Source organism: Sus scrofa, chromosome 7 (genome assembly GCF_000003025.6).
Source record: "Sus scrofa isolate TJ Tabasco breed Duroc chromosome 7, Sscrofa11.1, whole genome shotgun sequence".
NCBI lineage: Eukaryota > Metazoa > Chordata > Mammalia > Artiodactyla > Suidae > Sus > Sus scrofa.
Window position 1 is genome coordinate 21,367,682 of NC_010449.5, and position 15,565 is coordinate 21,383,246.

Genomic DNA, 15,565 nt, shown 5'->3' on the forward strand with positions numbered 1-15,565 from the left:
TCCTATAATGAAAAATTTATATAGTACTTTATTTGAAGTTATGTCACTTGGCAGTTGCTAACTGATTTTTCAAAAGAAAATGGCATTATTGACTTTTATATACTCAAACTGCCCAAAATACCAGTTGTTAGAACTATACTAAAATAACCACAATGTCATTAACCCACTAACAGATAGATTAAATTTAAGTTAATTGAGGTTTGGCTTGTATTTATTATCACTGAATATTGGCCTAAAGATTTAGAGAAATCATTTTTGTATATTGCCGCTATTTCTGTTGTCAATGTTTGGCTGTATTATAATTATCGCAGTGCCATATAATTTAGAATATATTTTAAGTTGTATTTGAACTTACACAAATTAATGGTCAGCTAAAACTAAGTAGAGATGAATTTTAAGGAGGAAGCAGAGAAATTCTGTGAATTTACCTGTGAAGTAACAGCAAGAAGTAAACCAAATTTTCCAGTTCTACCATTTTTAGGTGATTTCTGGTTCTATTCTTCTATGTTATAGGTATTTCAAGGGAACTCAGATTTACTATCATCTTACCTTTTTACCTAAGGCCCAATCGCTTAAAAACAACATGATGCTTTGTAAACCAAGTGCCAAGTAATAAGAAACAGGCCTAGAGACATAGTGTATTTTGCCTTTCCTAACCTTCTACTTGTTCACTGGTATGTTCAAAGGAAAGATAGAATTCAAAGAGTACATGCCTACATCCTGTAGAAATTTATTTTTATGAATAAATCTTGAAAATCATTCTCTTCTCATATCTTTCCCCTTAGATAAAATCTTGAGGAGTTAGGGATGAGAACATAAAGAGAAGCATAGTGATGGAATTGCTCTGTTAAAGGGATTATTTAAAATGTATCCTCTTGCTTCCGTGGGTCCTCTGGTATTGTCTCTGTTATGGATGAGAAAACCCATATAATACAGGCATTCCAGACTTTTCTGAATAGAACTTAGAAATATAGAATTTGAGATGCTTTTTTTTTTTTTTTTTTTTTTGCCTTTTTGCCTTTTTGCCATTTCTTGGGCCGTTCCCGTGGCATATGGGAGGGTCCCAGGCTAGGGGTCTAATTGGAGCTGTAGCTGCCAGCCTACCAGCCTACCACGTCTGCAACCTACACCACAGCTCATGGCAACGCCAGATCATTAACCCACTGAGCAAGGGCAAGGTCAAACCCGCAACCTCATGGTTCCTAGTCGGATTTGTTAACCACTGCGCCACAACAGGAACTCCTGAGATGCTCTTCTTAATTAAAGGCATTTTCTCAATTTTATTTGGGCTCTTCCATTTCTAGTTGGGGCATTCCCATTTTTTAAAGTCTAAGAAAGCTTCTGTGGAAGAATACAACAAATCTGGCCAAAAATGTATTAATGATACAAGCACTTACTACAGAGTCTTTACAAAGCCCTAGTAAAAAGCTGTGAAGGAATATCAGAACAATACCTGTCCTCAAGTATCTTACAATATTTATTTAGTGGTCTCTTGCTTACAACATAAGCTTTCTCACCTTTCATGAAATGTCAAGTCTTATTTAAACTTTTCTTATGTTATCAAGGAAATCTTTGGTTTCTGATGATGACTGAAATTTACCAGAAGTCATTAGGACTCATCACATTCACAGAATTCCTAGACAGTGTGAGTTGGCAGAAGCTTTAAAGAATTGTACTTTGGCTGAAGGCTTTTCACACTGACTACATTCAGAGTCTTTCTCCAGTGAGCATTCTGATGTTTGGTGAGACTTGCACTCTAGCTAAAGACTTTGCCACATCCACCACGTTCATAGGGTTTCTCTCCAGTACGGACTATCTGATATGTGGTAACAGTGTGAACTCCAGCTGAAGGCTTTCCCACACTGGCTACATTTATAGAATCTCTCTCCAATATGAGTTTTATGATGTTTGGCAGGATTTGCACTCTGGCTAAAGGCCTTCCCACATTCATTACACTTCTAAAACTTCTCTCTGGTGTGTATTACTTGATGTATGGTAAGGTGTGAACTCTAGCTGAAGTCTCTCTCACATTCTTTAAACCTATAGAGGTTCTCTCCAGTCTGAGTTCTGAAGACTTTAGAAAGCAGAGTGGTCTCTTCAGGCCTTCCTGCAGTCAACACATTCATAGGGTTTCTCTCCATTATGAGTTCTCTGATGATGAGGCAGGGATAATCTTTAGCCAAAACTGTTCCCACACTCATCACATTCATAGAGTTTGTCTCCAGTGTGTATTCACTGATGCTGAATATGAGCTGATTAGTTTCAGAAGACTTTCTTACATTCTCTGCACTTAGAGGGTTTCTCCCCAGTGTGTATTCTTTCATGTTGGGTAAGTGATGAGCTCTGGCCGAAGAACTTCCCACACTTATTTTATTCACAGTTTCTCATCAGTGTGAGTTCTCTGATGTTTAATAAGAGAAGAAAAAGACTTTTTTTTTTGGTCTTTTTGCCTTTTCTAGGGCCATGACTGTGGCATATGGAGGTTCGCAGGCTAGGGGTCTAATAGGAGCTACAGCCACTGGCCTACGCCACAGCCACAGCAACGTGAGATCTGAGCCATGTCTTTGACCTACACCACAGCTCATGGCAACACCGGATCATTAACCCACTGAGCAAGGCCAGGGATCGAACCCACAACCTCATGGTTCCTAGTCGGATTCTTTAACCACTTTGCCATGACAGGAACTCCTTTTTTTTTTTTTTTTCTTTTCTTTTAAGGCCTCATCTGTGGCATGTGGAAGTTCCCGGGCCAGGGGTCGAATTGGAGCTGCAGCTGTTGGCCTACATCATAGCCACAGCAACAGCAACGTGGGATCTGAGCCATGTCTGTGACCTAAACTATAGCTCATGGCAACGCTGGATCCTTAACCCACTAAGGGGTGCCAGAGATCAAACCCACATCCTCATGGATACTAGCCAGGTTCTTAACCTGCTAAGCCACAATGGGACCTCCAAAAGAAGAACTTCTGCTGAAAGTTTTCACACAGGCACTGCACATGAAGAGTTTATCTCCACTGTGGATTTTCTGATGCTGAGAAAAGGTTAAATTTCTCACTGAAGATATTCAATTATTACATTCAGAAGATTTCTCTCCAAAATGAACTAATGAAGGGTGAATATTTGGATAATTATTAAGAATAGTAACTGAAAGTTTTCCTACATTCTTTACATTTTTATTTTTTTTCCACACTGTATATTTTGTTTCATTAGTTCCGTATTCTGTTTGAAAATATCTTTAGTCATGTCACATTTATATGGTTTCTTTCCTACATGAATTTTTTGTTGTGTAATAAGAAATATTCCTATAAATTTTCTCTTGCCTGGTCCCTCTCTTTGTTGAGTATTTTCTTGCTAGCAATGGACATTTGATCCCATATTCTGCTGGTCTCCCTCTTGGCTCTCCAACCTACTTTTTACATTCCCCATTTTCTCCCAAGTTTAAGTTCCAAGGACTATCTTTGGTGGTTCTTTTCATTATTGCCCCCAAGCTTGTCTTATGCAGAAACATCCTGCTTTTCAATAGACTTTCTGGTCTCCAGATTATTTTCCCAGCCTGAAAGAAAAATTTTTAAACACATCTCTCTTGTGCTGAGTGACAGAAACTGGTGAAGATGAAGTGATATTGTGAAAATATATCCAGAGATACATAGGTTTTTACACACTGAAATATGTCTTTGTATAAACAGCACAGAGGAATGGGGAGGGAAAAAAGGTATACATAGGAAAGGGGGCCACATCAATCTAAACACATAATTCAAAATGTGAGGGAGGTGATCTGGTGAGACACATCATCAGAAATTAGACAGATGGACCAGACAAAAAATAAAAATTGTCATTCACTTTGTAGGGAAATAGTTGGGGGTGGGGGATAGAGGGATAGCAAAGAGAATACTGGAAAGCTGGAGACAAACCAATGGCTCAGATATTTTTGGACACTTATTTTACTTTTTACAGTCAAGTGAGAATATCACCTCCTGCTGGCTCTTTAATACCAGAATTAGGAAAGTCCAGTCTAAGTAAACATTTCTTTAAATGAAAGTACCAGAGTTCCTGAATAGTATAAAATTATGTGGTAAAACATGAAACTAAGCTTTGTGATCTGAAAACTCCACTGTGCAAAACAATGTCGTCTTCAGCTATCTGGCTTTTGTTGGGGGATTCTGGGGAATGTGGTAAGCCACGGTGGGATATGCTACATCTGCTTATGCTGTGTAGGACCACCTAAGTTTCAAGCTTGAAGATAGTTGGCAAATTAGTTTAGAAATTTGCAGGGTTTCTTTTTATTTGGTAGGAAAGCTCTCTTTCACTCAATCCCTAGTCCACTTGAAGCATGCATACGTATAATCCCTATGGGAAGGAATCTAAGAAAAAAATTCAGGTCTTTGTGCCTAAATTATGTTGAGTCTCCTGACTAATTGCATGGCTGGCATTCTTTCCTCACTGCAGCCATCTACACTCTCCCAATCTGTTCCCTACAATCTCAAGGTGACACTGTTTTGCACACAGTAAGGTATTATAACCATGGACCATACACAAGTCTAGGTAGGTGGTGAAGGCTGCTATAGCATTCCAAAGTGTAAGGGAGCCAGTTTTCTATCTTGTTGGTCCATCATGTATAAACTTGACCTCATAATACAAGATGGCTACAGGAGGACCAAAGGGATAAAGAAGGGCAAATATCAGCCATTTCTTCAAGAAGTTTCCCAGAAGCTTTCACCTGACACTTGTGCATATATCCCATTGACTAGAAGTTAGTCACATGGAACCCTCAGGAGCAAAAAAAGCAAAAAAAAAAAAAACACCATTGCCTTTATTATTGCTGGATACATGGCTAGCTAAAATTCAGGGGTTCTCTTAGTGAGGAAGAAAAGGGATCTAAATATTGGGAGAAAAGCAGTCTCTATCATTGTGTTTCTCAAAATTCTGAGGTTTTTCAAATTCTATGCATCCTTCATGTCTAAATACAAATTTCATCTATCCTTTGAAATGTTCCCCAATCCCTGGCAGTCCATATACATATCTTCCATCTCAGAATTCCTGGAGCACTTTCTCTCTGCACCACTTCTTTCAAAAATACTAATTATTTACCGCCTAAGACAGCTACCATGGTATACTTTTATGTTTGATTTCTCATTTCAGATGCCACTTTCTGTAAAGGTGAAAATTCCACTTCTTCTCTAATATTTCCAAGAAAACATGTAGTGGATACTTAATAAATACTGCTTTAATTACTAAGTCTTCCATAAATGCATGGTAGGCAGAATTCTAAGATGTCTCCAAAGATTCCCACTCCTGTTGTATTAACTCTGTACAATCTCCTCTCTTTAAGTGTGAGTAGTTTCTGTGACTCTAAATGGGGCAGCCATTCCCTTGATTAGGTTACATTACAGAAGAGTCTATGGGAGCACACTGGATAGATTCTCCTTCTTGCTTTGAAGAAGCAATTGCCACACAATGAAAGGGCCATGTGACTAGGAATAAAGTACAGCCTCTAGTTGCTGAGGACAACATCCAGCCAATAGCCAGGAAGAAAATGGGACCTCAATCTTACACATAAGGAACTGAGTTCTGCCATCAAACTAAATAAACTTAGTCCCAGTCTCCAGAACTGTGAAAAAATCAGTTGTTGTTGTTTCAACAACTGAGTCTTGAGTATTTTGTTATGGCAGCCCCAGCTGACTAAAACTTTGTATGTGTATCTATCTGGATAAATTTGTCTCCTGTTCCTTGTAATAAGGAAAGAGAAAGCAAGCAAGCAAGCAAGCAAGCAAGCAAGCAAGCTTGGAGGAGGATCTCAAGCTTCAGATGAGATTGTGGTACCAGCTGACATCTTGATTTCAACCTGTATTAAACACTGAACACAGGAGTTCCCGTCATGGCACAGTGGTTAACGAATCTGACTAGGAACCATGAGGTTGCAGGTTTGATCCCTGGCTTTGCTCAGTGGGTTGAGGATCCAGTGTTGCGTGAGCTGTGGTGTGGGTCGCAGACACAGCTTGGATCCTGCGTTGCTGTGGCTCGGGCTCAGGACAGCAGCTACAGCTCCGATTAGACCCCTAGCCTGGGAACCTCCAAATGCCAAGGGAGTGGCCCTAGAAAAGGCAAAAAGACCAAAAAATTTTAAAACTCCTGAACCCAGAACCTGGTTGAAACCTGCTCTGACTTCTGACCTAAAAAATGTGAGACAATAAATGGGTGTTGTTTTTAGCTGCCAAAAGTGTGGTGATTTGTTATGTAGCAACATTAACCTAACAGAAAAGGTTTAATGGATGGATAAATGTATGAATGACTTGAAGTAGTAGGTAATTACTACTTGAAGAGGTGATGGTATCATTGAGACGGAACTTTTCCTACAGAACCTACCATTTACCACAATAAGTCAAATAACTTAAGATTTGATTTCAGAATTATACATATAGGAACATAAATTTTAAGGTTAGAGAATAAAACGTTGTTAATGCTCTGAACTCTCTGAAAGGAACAAACTCACATTTGCCTGGTGTCCTGTAGTCAGAAACATGGTAGCCAGCCTCTCCTTTGGGCTCCATTTTGAAGGAAAGGAGAATCCTGGGAAGACAGAGATGTCAAAAGAACATGGAGTCCTGAAGACAAACTAATGACCAACAAGTCCCTCAGAAAAACAGATGTGGCCCCTACTTTCTCTCCAAAGAGAGCTATAAAAGGAAGGAAAAGGACAGATATAATTCCCAGTTCCTAAAAGTCAGAGAAAGGGATTCCCATCTCTATTATCTGAATGGATTGCAGGTAACAGTTATCTGGATGCTGTTGGGGGCAGGAACAGAGAGGAAAGCATGTGGACACAGGATATCTGGGCAAAGAAACACTAGGAGGTGGCATGCCAAGCTACAAAAAGGAAGATGAAAATATCAAGGAGAATCTCTACCTCAGTAAGATGCTCATGTAGTATAAAATGTTATATCCTTTTTGGAAAGTAATTTGGCCCCTCATATCACAGACCTGTTCGGCATTTCATTGCAGTAATAACTCTTAACAATTCATTATAAGAGAATCATTTTTTACAAAACAATCATTTTAAAAAAACCAAAAATACATCACAGATTAAAAGATGATCCTTGCAGAAAGCACTAAAATATCAAAAATTCCCAACAAAATAATATGCCATAAAAAATAATATGCCTAAATATGCCATAAAAATAAATAAAATTTACAGAGTATTGAAATAGCATCTTGAGGGAATAGTCCACCTCTATTAAAGTAATTATGAAACATATAAAATGCTTTTGATAGAATAAAAACATTTGAAATAATTATTATGACTATTCTATAATTATAAATGAGTAAAAAGTATGCATTTATCTAAGCAGGGAGTGGAAAGAAACACAGAAAATATACTTAATGTATTATGGAAATGAGATTCCAGCTGATTTTTCCCCTTTTTATTATTGTAACAAAGTTTATGCAATAATAGAAAATAAAATTACCTAGGATTTACTCTGTGCCTAAAGAAGGAGAAGGAAAACTCATGTTTCCTACTTTTACTTTGCAACCTGCCTTCTTCTAAGCTTATTACATTAGCGCATTTTTTTTATAAGCCATACTTATTTCCTCCTCATTTGGGTTAAATCTCCCAGAGATACAGTCTTTTCATTATTTTCTGAGTTTTGAGACAAACTTTAAACTCCTTGTTTAGGAGGATCTGGAACTGCTTCAGCACAAGTAATTTTACCATATCTCTGATCTGCCAGTGTCAAGGCTCTAAAGACTCTGGGTCAAGTTTGTCTGTTGACTGATCCTGCACAATTGGCTTTTTCTCCACACAGCCATTCAGAAGATGTCTGAAAAGAACTGAAAGCTAAAACTTCTCTTCAGACTGCAGCTTCTCTTCAGGGGTGCAATTGCTTTGGAGGCTCACCTCCATTCCAGGCATTTGAGCCGTACTTCTAACTTCTGAAGTTATAAGCTGAGGCCTCTATCCAGAAAACCTGTGGCAGAAACACAATTGCAAGCATTTATTAAATAATACTCTGTGGAGAATTCTAGGGTTCCAAACTTTTAAAAAATGTTAAACTATTAGGGGGAAAGTTGATAGAAATTTTATCATATATAAATCAGATTGATGATCATAACAGTGGGATGTAAAGCTATCAAACGCTTCCTGATGTGATGCAAAAAGAAGGGAAAAAACCACAGATATTGGTATTCTTGTCAGAAAACTGAATCTAAATCTAATATAGTTTTTAGATATAACTTCCAGTTTGCAGAAATTATAGAAGACGGAGGAATTGTTCATTGACACTACTCACGTGTAATTATCCAAGTCCAAAATATAGTAAGTTCTACATGACAAATGATCCTGTTTTTTCAACAACAACAACAACCAAACAAAATGGCATGGGGGAGAAAGAAAGGAGACTGTCAGAGTATCTTTTCTTTTTCTGCCTGTCAGAAAATAGCAGAGTAAGGAACTCCAAAAGTCTGTCCCTCCATAAAAACAACAAAAACAATTCTGGCAAAAACTATCAGAATCAACTTTTTCAAAATTCTAGAAATTAGCCAAAACTTGAATCAACCATTGGAATGCTTAATTAGGGAAAATCAGCTGAATCTCAATTTAAAAAAGTGAGATATGTGGCATTCTACATTCCCTAGTGTGCAGTGGCCTTGAAGATAATAGTCCTCACTCACAGTACAGGTACTAGTACCAGGGGGAACAGAACAGACCTCATCCACAAGACTCGTGGGGTTTTTTTGTTTTGTTTTTACCTGGCAGGTGGCTTCATGAAGAATGACTCAAAGAAAATATGAGAAGACTGAACATTTCCTAATTCACTGTATGAGGTTAATATTACCCTAATACTAAAGACAGCAAAAGAAATCATAAAAAAATCAAAACTACCTAAAATATCCCTTATGAACCCAGATGCCAAAATCCTCAACAAAATACAAGTAAACTGAATTATGCAGCATATTTAAAATATTATGTACCATGGCCAAGTGGAATTTACCCTAGGAATGCAGGGTGTTCAACATAAAAAATCTGTGTAATACACCTTATTAACAAAATGAAGGGAAGAAATCACTAATTCATCTCAATAGACGTAGAAAAAGCATTTGACGAAAATCCAACACCCTTTCATGAATAAAATAAATAAATAAAACCATAAAACAAACTAGGACAAGAAGAGAACTTCCTCAACTTAATTAAGAGCATCTATGGAAAAAACGACAGCTAGCATCATGCTTAACAGTGAAAGACTGAAATCTTTCCCCCTAAGATCAGGAACAAGACAATGATGTTCTATCTTGCCACTGCTATTCAACATTGTACTAGAAGCTCTAACCAAGCAATTCAAAAGGGGGGCGAGGAGCATCCAGATTGGAAAGAAATAAGTAAAACTATCTCTGTTCACAGATGACACAATTTTATGTCTAAAACCATAAAGAATCCACACACAAAAACTATTTTTTTTTTTTTTTTTGTCTTTTTGCCTTTTCTAGGGCCGCTCCCGTGGCATATAGAGGTTCCCAGGCTATGGGTCCAATCGGAGCTGTAGCCACTGGCCTATGCCAGAGCCACAGCAACACGGGATCCAAGCCGCATCTGAGACCTATACCACAGCTCACAGCAACGCTGGATCCTTAATCCGCTGAGCAAGGCCAGGGATCAAACCCGAAACCTCATCGTTCCTAGTCGGATTCGTTAACCACTGTGCCACAACGGGAACTCCCACAAAACTATTCTAATGGACAATTTCAGTAAAATTGCAGGATAAAATAAAATTGAAAGATCAATTTGCAAAAGTCAGTTTATTTATATACACAAAAAATGAATAGTCAAAAAATGATATTAAGAAAACAATTCCATTTGTTAATAGTATGAAAAAGAAAAAACACTTAGGAATAAATTTAACCAGAGGAATGGACAAATTTTACAATGAAAGCTATAAAACATTATTGAAAGAAATCAAAGAAAACCAAAGTAAATGGGAAAACATATAGTTTATGGATTGAAAGATTTAATATTGTTTAAAAGGAAATATTCCCCAAATGATCTATAGGCTCAGTGATTCAAAAGTTTAGCTGCCTTCTTTGCAAATATGGACAAGCTGATCTTAAAATTCATTTGGAATTGCAAGGGACACCACATAGGGAAAGCAATCTTGAAAAAGAACAAAATAAGACACACATTTCCCATTTTCGAAATTTACTACACAGTTGTACTAATAAAAATATTGTGGTATGTGTAAAAGTCAATGGAACAGAAGTGAGAGTCAATAAACCTATGTGATTACAGTCAACTGATTTTTGACAAGGACTCCTAGACTATTCGATGGGGAATCACTTTTTCAACAAATCCATGCCCAAAAGAATGAATGTGGGGGAGTTCCCGTCGTGGCACAGTGGTTAACGAATCTGACTAGGAACCACGAGGTTGCGGGTTCGGTCCCTGCCCTTGCTCAGTGGGTTAACGATCCGGCGTTGCCGTGACACGGTTGCAGATGCGGCTCGGATCCTGCGTTGCTGTGGCTCTGGCGTAGGCCGGTGGCTACAGCTCCGATTCAACCCCTAGCCTGGGAACCTCCATATGCCGCGGGAGCGGCCCAAGAAATAGCAACAACAAAAGACAAAAAAAAAAAAAAAAAAGAATGAATGTGGATCCCTAAGCACACCATATTCAAAAATGAACTCAAAATGGGTCAAAGACCTAACTTTAAGAACTAAAACTATAAAACTCTTAAAAGGAAACGTAAGTATAAATCTTTGGGAACTTGGGTCGAATAATTGTCTTAAATATGGCACCCAAAGCACAAGCAAAAGAAAAAATATATATAAGCTGAACTTCAAAAAATTAAAAACTTTTGTGGATCAAAGACACTACCGAAAGAGTGAAAAGACAGAGTTCCCATTGTGCCTTTGCAGATTTAGAATCTGACTAGTATCCATGAAGATGCAGGTTCAATCACTGGCCTCGCTCAGTGGGTTAAAGGATCTGGCGTTGACATCAGCTGTTGTATAGGTTGTGGATGCAGCTCGGATCTGGCATTGCTGTGGTGCAGACCGGCAGCTGCAGCTCTGAGCCAACCCCTAGCCTGGGCACTCCCATATGCCGCAGGTGTGCCCTTAAAAAAAAGGGGGGTGGTGGTGAAAAGACAGCCCACACAATGTATACTGTACATACTAGACCCTTGGCACAGATCACGGGTCTAGTATATACAATATACAAAGAACTCTTATAATTCAGCAACAAAAAGATGACCAATTTTTAACGTAGTCAATGGATCCAAATAGTCATATTGCTAAAGAAGATACGCAAATGGCCAATAAGCTTATAAAATAATGCTCAGTGTTCAACACCATTAGTCATCAGAGAAATGTGAACCAAAATCAGATACCATTTCATGACCATTAGGATAACTATAGTCAAAATAATATAAATCAACAAATATTGACAAGGATGTGGAGAAACTGGAGCCCTTATACATTGCTGGTGGGAATGTAAAATTGTGCCGATGCTGTGCAAAAAGTTTGGCACTTCCTTGAAAATTTAGATAGAGTTACCACATGATCCAGCGATTCTACTCCTAGGCATAAACCCAAGAAAACTGGGGAAAAAATCCACACACAAGTCTGATACGTGAATTTTCATAGCAGCATCATTCATGACAGGAAAAATCCAAATGTGCATCAGCAGATTAAAAGATAAACAAAACGTGGTATATACATACAATGGAACATCCAGCCATAAAAACTAATGAAGTGCTAATAAATGTTACATGCACGAAGCTTGAAAGTGAAAGAAGCCAAACAGAAACAGCCGCATATTGTGTGATTCTATTTATATGAAATGTCCAGAATAGGCAAATTCATAGAGACAAAGTAGAAGAGTACTTGTCAGGGGAAGGGGAAAGGGTGGAATGAGAAGTGACTGCTCAATGTGTACAGGGCTTCTTTTGGAGTGAGGAAAATGTTCTGGAATTGGATAGTCATGATGGTTGCACAACACTGTGAATATACTACAAACTGCTGAATTACACACTTAAACAGTTAAATTTCATGTTATGTGAATTTTACCCAAATAAAACAAGAGAGGTGTAGTCCACACAACACAAAAACTTGCATATAAATGTTTATACGTGTTTTATGCATAATCTTCAAAAATTCAAAGTAATCAAGATGTCCTTCGACAGGTAAATGGATAAACAAATTGTGTACATCTGACTACTGTGGATCCAATACTATTCAACAATAAAAAAGAATGGGCTATTAATTCACACAATAATATGGATGAATCTTAAATCCTTTTTTTGCTAAGTGAAAGAAACAAATTGCAAAGGCTACATACTACATGATTCCATTCAGGCAAAACTAGAGGGATGGAAAACAGATCAGTGGCTGCCAGTAGTTTGGGGAAGGGAAGGTATGTGACTAGGGGAAGCACAGAAGATGTTTTAGGGTGATGAAACTAATCTGTATCATACTTTAGTTTGGATGCACAAAACTATGCATTTTTTCAAAACCAACAACTTTACAACATAAAGAATGATTTTAATAAATTAGAATTTTTTAAAACCCAACAGAAGATTGGGGGATCTTAGGATAAATTGCAAGCTGTGAAAAAAATTCTAATTGTGTTACAAATGTATGATATAATCTCGCTAAGGGGGACGGGAAATAAAGGGCATGATTTTATTCTCTTTGGAATAAAAACTGAAAACTATAAGACTGAACACGAAAGGAACTAACTTCACATAAGCACTGTACTCTAGCTGGTAAATTTGTTTTTCATAGGAATACAGAGCTAAAATTCTGAAATAGCTGTACATGTACAGTAGATAAGTAAATGGATGGTAGACTGTGAGTGCTGTTTCTCACTGTTGGACAGGGAAGTTACAGATAGGGTAGGAGGAAGGCTAAAATGATACATATAGTACTGAATTAGACATCAGAGACATCAGCATGTATTCATGTTTAGCCTAATATAGATATGGATGGATACAGAAATAATTATAGATATATACAGATTTTTTTTTTTTGGTCTTTTTGCCTTTTCTAGGACTACTTCCTGCAGCATATGGAGGATCCCAGGCTAGGGGTTTAATCGGAGCTGTAGCCGCAGGCCTACACCAGAGCAATGCAGGATCTGAGCAGCATCTGCAACCTACACCACAGCTCACAGCAACGCCAGATCATTAACCCACTGAGGAAGGCCAGGGATCGAATCTGTGTCCTCATGAATGCTAGTCAGATTTGATACCACTGAGATATAATGGAAACTCCTAGACTTGATTTCTAATACCATTCAACTATAAAAGGGATCTGGGCTTTTAGGAGAAATTGCTGACTCTAGGACTGAGAAAAAGAAAATAACAAGATGGAACTGGAGCATCTTGTATTAACAGAAAGTAAGAAAATTATTTTAAAGAATAATGAGGAAATGGGTAGGGGGAATATCAAAGAGACATAGGAGCCAATCTAAAAGAGTTCCCAATGGCCAAGCTGAAGTAATTTAAGCAGCAGTGTGCTATTGTATTATAACACAAAGTATAAAATAAATATCAATGAATCCATATTGATATAATTGAATAAATACATAGGGGTGAAAAAAATGAATCTCCTTTACAGGGAATTCCTAATAATTTATATAGCTACTCTCCCCTGCAGGATGAAGAGGTATATTTCCCCTCCTCCCACTCCCTGAGTGGGGGCTATGCTTGGTGACTTGCTTCAAAGAAAAGAATATGGAAGGAGAGATAACTTTACTGTGGGGAAACCTGGTAAATAATACTTAAGCCAGGTGATCAGGAATGGTATCATCAGTGATGTCATGTTAACAGCATGTATGCTTGATGTGATGTGATGAGACTGGGACTTCTTTTCCTTGGTCTTCATATCCCAAACTTATAACCACAGTCTAATCATGAGAAAAATATCAGAAAAATCTTAACTGAGGAGCATTCTACAAAATACCTGACCAGGTCAAGTTCATCAAAAACAAGGAAAGTCTGAAAACTGCATAGATCAAAAGAGGCTAAGGAGACACAACATGTAAATGTAACATGGTATCCTGGAAAGAATCTTGAAACAGAAAAAAAAAAACTTGAGGGGAAGATAGTGAAATCCTAGTAAAGTGCAGAATTTAGCTCATAGCAATAGACTAGTGTTCAAATTGGATCTCAGATATACAGTTGTATTTAATGTCTTATGATCTTCTATCCTCTCTAGTTCAGGCACTTTTGGACAAACCTTTGTCCTCCTTTAAGGGTTTTTTTTGGTCAAGCTTTTGTGTTTGTTTTTGTGGGTATTTGTCTTATTACATTCCTGAGCTTAGTAGCTAGACAGATGTGATTCAAATCTTATGTTCTAAGATGTTTCCTGTAGTGGAGTAATTGGTTTGCAAAAATAAGTCACATTTTTCCACAACAAAGGGAGAGAATGGAACTCCACAAGACAAACTAATTTAAGTTGGTACAGTAACTTTGAAAATAAACTTGATATTAGCTATGTTAAAGATATATATCCCATAATTCCATTCCCAGGAAAATTCTCAACACTGATGCATACACAAGTGTCCTAAATCATGTAGGTGAATGTTCATAGCTGAATAATAGAACTTACTATTTGAAGCTCTATACTCATATGTACAAAGCTCTATACTCATGTGTGCTTGGATCTTTCAATCATTTTTTAAAATTAAACTAATAAGGAGGATAATTTCCTCCTCTTTAGACATACTACTGAAGGACAGAAAAAGAGAGAGAAGGGAAAAAGGAAAGAAAGGAAAAGAGAAATAATTCTAAAAATTATATATAGCTATCTCCAACATTCTTCTGAATTGTTTTCCCTTTCCTAGTTTGGTATGTGACTGCCACAGAAAAGCTGAAAAAGAAATAAAGTATGATAACGTTCTTGCTGGCACAAGTCAACAGTATCCATCTTCAATCCCTAAGGATACAGTTACAGTTCTTTCCTTGAATCTCAATTTCAGAGTCCCTCACTTCTACCACAATCCCTGAAATGGCTGTATTTTACTCATTCTAAGAACACCACACCTTTCCCTTTATTTATTCTCATTTTTTACCCTCAAGCATTTCAGTTTAATAAAGTACTAATAAAGTACTTTCTTCCCATTCAGAAATACATTTTACTTCACAGCCGACCACAAAATTTCCTCCGTGTGTATATGGTGTGTGTCTAACTGAGCCAAAGTTTCACAAAACAATTATTCCTACTATATATGTTTGCTATCTGTTACTCTTATTCTGTGTATAAGCTACTGTGGTACACACATTTGCCATTCTATTTATTTTTTAAAACACTTTTTGCAAGCTACTGAATTGGTTTCATAACTCACAATGCCAAAGTTTGAAAAACACTAGTCATTACATCCTCCCTGATCCTCAAATATTGTGCTTCTATGCAAATGCTAATCTTTCCCAGCAGGCTATTCAGAGCATTCCTTAGCACCAGAGGACCTGGTCCATCCGAAAATCCCAAGAGTCAAAAGTTAATCTCCTGAAATCTGATAAAGGGAGTTCGCTGTGTCTCATATATCTCCTCTCTCCTCCTCAACAGCATATAGTTA

The 15,565-nt window shown here is 37.5% G+C and overlaps 1 protein-coding gene across 1 annotated transcript in view; it reads right to left on the reverse strand.

Moving 5' to 3' along the window:
- The window catches only part of LOC102159855 (zinc finger protein 2 homolog), a 46,913-nt gene that overhangs the window by 12,206 nt on the left and 19,142 nt on the right, over positions 1–15,565 (reverse strand). Inside the window, exons 3-4 of the mRNA XM_021100027.1 lie at positions 7,895–7,964; positions 6,491–6,567 (exon numbers count right to left, since the gene is read on the reverse strand). The gene's annotated coding sequence lies outside the window, so the exon portion shown is untranslated. The remainder of the gene's footprint in view (positions 1–6,490; positions 6,568–7,894; positions 7,965–15,565) is intronic.